Source organism: Pteropus alecto, unplaced genomic scaffold, assembly GCF_000325575.1.
Source record: "Pteropus alecto unplaced genomic scaffold, ASM32557v1 scaffold67, whole genome shotgun sequence".
Lineage (NCBI taxonomy): Eukaryota > Metazoa > Chordata > Mammalia > Chiroptera > Pteropodidae > Pteropus > Pteropus alecto.
Window position 1 is genome coordinate 4,855,431 of NW_006441061.1, and position 4,393 is coordinate 4,859,823.

The 4,393-nt window shown below is 52.0% G+C and overlaps 1 long non-coding RNA gene across 13 annotated transcripts in view; it reads left to right on the forward strand.

The window, feature by feature from the left end:
• Window positions 1-2,691, forward strand: part of LOC107196126 — a 17,876-nt gene extending 15,185 nt beyond the window's left edge. For 9 of the 13 annotated variants that reach the window (XR_003048208.1, XR_003048213.1, XR_003048206.1 and 6 more), the window contains one exon: window positions 39-2,691. This is a non-coding gene — a long non-coding RNA (uncharacterized LOC107196126). The remainder of the gene's footprint in view (window positions 1-38) is intronic. The other 4 variants (XR_003048204.1, XR_003048209.1, XR_003048205.1 and 1 more) reach the window with 3 other exon arrangements.
• The last annotated feature ends 1,702 nt before the right edge of the window (window positions 2,692-4,393 follow it).

Sequence of the window (4,393 nt, forward strand, 5' to 3'; positions counted from 1 at the left end):
TTGCTTATTTCGTTTGTCCGCTCTCTTCTACCCCACAGGAATGTGAGCCTTAGGAGAACCTGGAAAGTGGGGTGCTCAGTAAGTTTCCGATGTCTGGCCCTCACTGAGAGTGGGGCTCATTCACCCGGGCCCAACCAGACAGAGACTCCAAGTCCTAAGTCTTCTCTCAACCCACCTACGTCTTCGGACAGTCCACCCTTCCTCCAGGCCGCCCCAGGGTGTCTGTCCCCTTCCCTGGGCCGGACCCAACCACAGTCACAGCACCAACAGTGGTAACAGTGACCCGTCTCCTGTAGTCTATCTGCTCCACCCCATCAAGAAAATTCATTTTTAGTGGACATCCCCGTAAAGCCAGCCCTGCCAGCCATAGGCCCAAAGCCCAGAGAATAAGGGTGATGAGCCTGGCGGTGCGGTGGAGCCCTGAGTCTCCCCGAGAAGGAATTACCAAGTTTGCAGGTTTGCTTGCTCAGCGGTCTCCTCCTGCTGCCAGGAGGGCAGACCCTAGGCTCTGCCACGACCTCCCCAAACCCCCAAACCTGTCGGGCACATGGTGGTCACTCGGCAAGGATCTGCTAAAATAGACAAGCGAGAGGGTGCAGGAATCGATGAGACCATGGGCTGTGGCAAAGCATCTCCGGGCCTCCTGCCCCGTGGCCCCCTCGGGGTCTGTATCCTCACTCCCCAGCTGGTTGGGGGGCTGCCGTGTGTGGGCCCGCTGAGTCAGGCCCTACCCTGGGCAAGGGGCCACCACGGCTCTCACGGATTTTGCTGACGGGGCTGAAAATGCGTCTGCACCTCCCTCTGCGACCCGCCATTACTCATGGTTGGCATTTATCCCCAAGCAAGGGGTGACCCGCGGAGCAGCCCGAAGCCTCCCGTGTGTTCTGAAGAAGGGGCGGCTTGAGGCTGGGCTGTGAGGAGGCGCCGCAGGAATGGCGAGCAGCTGCTCTGAGTGCAGTGACCACATTTTTCTGAGCTGAAAAATTAGGACACAGGATGTAGCTGAGGGTTTTCTCAGATTTGTTCATTTAATGAGTAGGAAAATCTTACGGAGGTATGAACGTTACGCGTATTTTGTTATGTAGGTAATGGATTGTCTTCATTGAAAAGAATCTGAGTTTCCAAAACCGGGGAGATTCTGGAAATTAATGATTCAATGCGACTAATATCTTGGGAGCATCTGGGTCAACACCGTCCTTGGTGCTTGCACTATAATGGGGGACAATACAGGCGTGATCCTGGCCTCACGGAGCTCACGTGTGGAGGCTGACATTCCTCAGGTAATTTTGCGAGCAGCCCCAGAGGTGCTATGGGGGATTTATAGGGCTGTGAGGACCAAGAGTTCTCATGCAGACAGGGGGTGGAGATGTCAAGGGGAACTTTGAAGACATAATGTTTGAGGTGAGACAGAGCCTTTTCGGAGTTAACTAGTGAAGGGATGTGACTGGAGTGAGGAAGCACATTTCCGGCAGGATGAAGAGCACGTGCAAAGGGCCTGTGGCAGAAAGGCCGCTGGGTGTGCGAGGGCAAGGAGGGCAGCCCAGGTGACTGGAATGTGATGAGTGAGGGGAAGAGGAAGCTGGAGGTGTTAGCAGGGACCAGTCCAGGCAGTGCCCACCCATCCATAAGAGTGTGGTGGACTTTCTCCTCTTGGCAACGGGGCCCTATGGACTGTCTGACATAGATGTGACCGGCCCGTACATCTGGATGTTGATGACAATGAGGACGATGATAATATTGGTAACTACGGAAGTGTTTACTGAGCGCTCACTATGTGCCAATCACCATTTCAGCCATTTGAGAGATGAGGAAAGTGAGGGCTGGGAGGGGAAGTGACTTATCCTAGGTCACACAGCTGTCAAGTGACAGAAATGGAGGTCAGGCTGAGCCTGTCTAGCTCCAAAGTCCCTGCTTTTGTCTCACACACAAATCTGCCCTTGTCTGGACATGAAAGGTCAAAGGACATGCAAGTGACCCCCCCCGCCTCCCGTCCCTCTTGCCTTGCTGTGGTTCTGCCTCCTCTCTGCTCTGTGTCTTAGGTCTGGGTGAGGACTCTAGGTCACAGGGTCAGCTGGGGCTGGAAAGGCCCAGCTCAACTCTAGGCCCAGCAGGGGAAGTAGGGGATGCAACATTAGAGGCTGAAGTTCTGGAGAAGGTGGGACCCCAGCCAGGGTCGGGGCCTCTACCGCACCCTGCTCAGTGGAGCACAGCTCCAGGAGCACAGCCTGCTCACCTGTTTGGGAGTTGAAGACTTCGAGATGCAGCTACACTATCCCCGGGAGAAGGGCAGCACCCCGGCCCCCTGCTTCCTCCCGTGGAAGCAGGTCCGGGTGGTTGCACCACTATCGACTCACCAATGGCCTTAAAAAATCCTTATTCCTTCCGCGATCATCAGGGACATGCGAATCAAGATAGTTCACACCTGTGAGAACGGCTCCTATCGACGACCAGAGAAGAACAAGTGTTGGCGAGGATGTAAAACGGTACAGATGCTGTGGAAAACAGTATGGCGGTGCCTCATCGATTTAAACAGAATTACCATACGACCCAGTAATTCTACTTTGGGTTATAAACCCAAAAGAATTGAAAGCAAAGTCTCGGATATATGTACACCATCACTGCAGCGTTATTCACAACGGCCAAAAGGTGGAAACAACCCAAGTGTCCATCGACAGACAAAGAGATGAACAAAATGTACATATATACAATGTAATATTACTCAGCCATTAAAAAAAAAAAATGAAATCTTACTATTTGCGACATGAATGGACCCAGAGGGTATTATGCATAGTAAAATAAGTTAGAGAAAGACAAAAACTATGTGGTTTCTACTTATATGTGGAATCTAAGGAACAAAATAAATGAACGAACAAAATGAAAACAGACTCTTAGAGACAGAGAACAAACTGGTGATTGTCAGATGGGAGGCAGGGAGGTTAGGAGCCTAGGTGAAGAAGGTGAAGGGATTAAGATGGAGTTCTGGAAATGGATGGATGGTGAACGTACTTACCTGTACACTTAAAAATGGTTAAGATGGTAAATTAAAGAAAAGAATCCTTATCCTAAGTTCTCGCAAGTTGTCGACGGTGGGCTTTCTTTTATTATGTTGCATTTATAGTAAATTAAAGTACCAGATGGCAGCTGTCATTAGAGCAGTTTAGAATCGAAGATGCTGGTGCTCCTGGGCAAGTGACCTCATCTCTTGGAGCCTCAATTTCCTCGGGAGGAAATGGGGGTAATGATGGTGCCTCCCTGCCGGGGCCACTGTGCGGATTCTGTGATGCCCCCGAGGAGGCCTGCCCAGCGGCAGGCCGGTGTCCAGCAAGCGCCCAGCACCCTGCACCCCTGAGTACTGGCGGATATTCCTCAGGCTGTGGGTTTGGGAACATGAGCAGCACAGGCCTGAGACAGAGGAGAAAAGGCTCCTTGCCCCACTGTACAGCGGGGATACAGAGGCCTGGAGGATTCAGGAGACTTGTCCAAGGTCTCTCGGCTTCTCTTGAACCACTTTTCCAAACGTGTATCAGTTAGCAAGGCTAAGTTGTGCTGCAGTAACAAATGAGCCTCACGTCGAAGTGTCTCAACTCAGCCAAACTTTGTTTTACACCCAGTCTGCCATGAGTCCAGGTGATTCACCAGGGCAATTGCCCTCCATGTGAAAACTCAGGGATCCAAGCTGCCTCCGTCTTGGGGTGCCTCCATCTCCAGGTCACTGAGGCAGAGAAAAGAGCATCACTTCCTCCCAGAACCCACGGGCCAGCACTGGTCACAGGGTGGCGGGTCCTGAGAAGGAAAGAGAGGAGAACCAGTTGTGGGTGAGCCGTGGGAGTTCCTACCCACCATCCGAGTGGGGTGAAGGCCGGCGGATGGCTGTTTCCAGGGCATACACGTTCACAGTGAACTGAGTCAAAGAGCAAAGGGCTTAAAGCTAGAATTATTCCCCCGCCTACCCAACCCCCAGTTCTCTTCTTGGGCAACCAGTTACCAGGGCTATTCTGGGAGCGGTGAGGCGGTGGCTTAGAGCCAGGTGTGTATCAGAGGTGCTTCTCTTGAAATGCAAATAAAAGTTTATTGTTCTTTTCTCCTCCTTGGAAAAGCGGGCAGGTATTTGTCACAGCCCCTGCTCTTCCTCTGGGCAGCACCTCTGCATTTATATAATCGGTCCCCGAATGGGTGTCCAAGCGCTTCCCAAATTCTGTTATTATAAACAGCGATGCAATGAATTTCCTGTGCCTTTTCTCTCGTCACCCAAGTGGTATAAATTCCTAAAAATGGAATCGCTCGGTCAAAGGGCACTGAACAATCTGACAGTTCTCTGCCAGCAGGTGCGGGCTCCAGGGTCACTAGGAGCTTTTAAGAATAGCTGCGAATGGAGCCCAGTGGATTCCAGGGA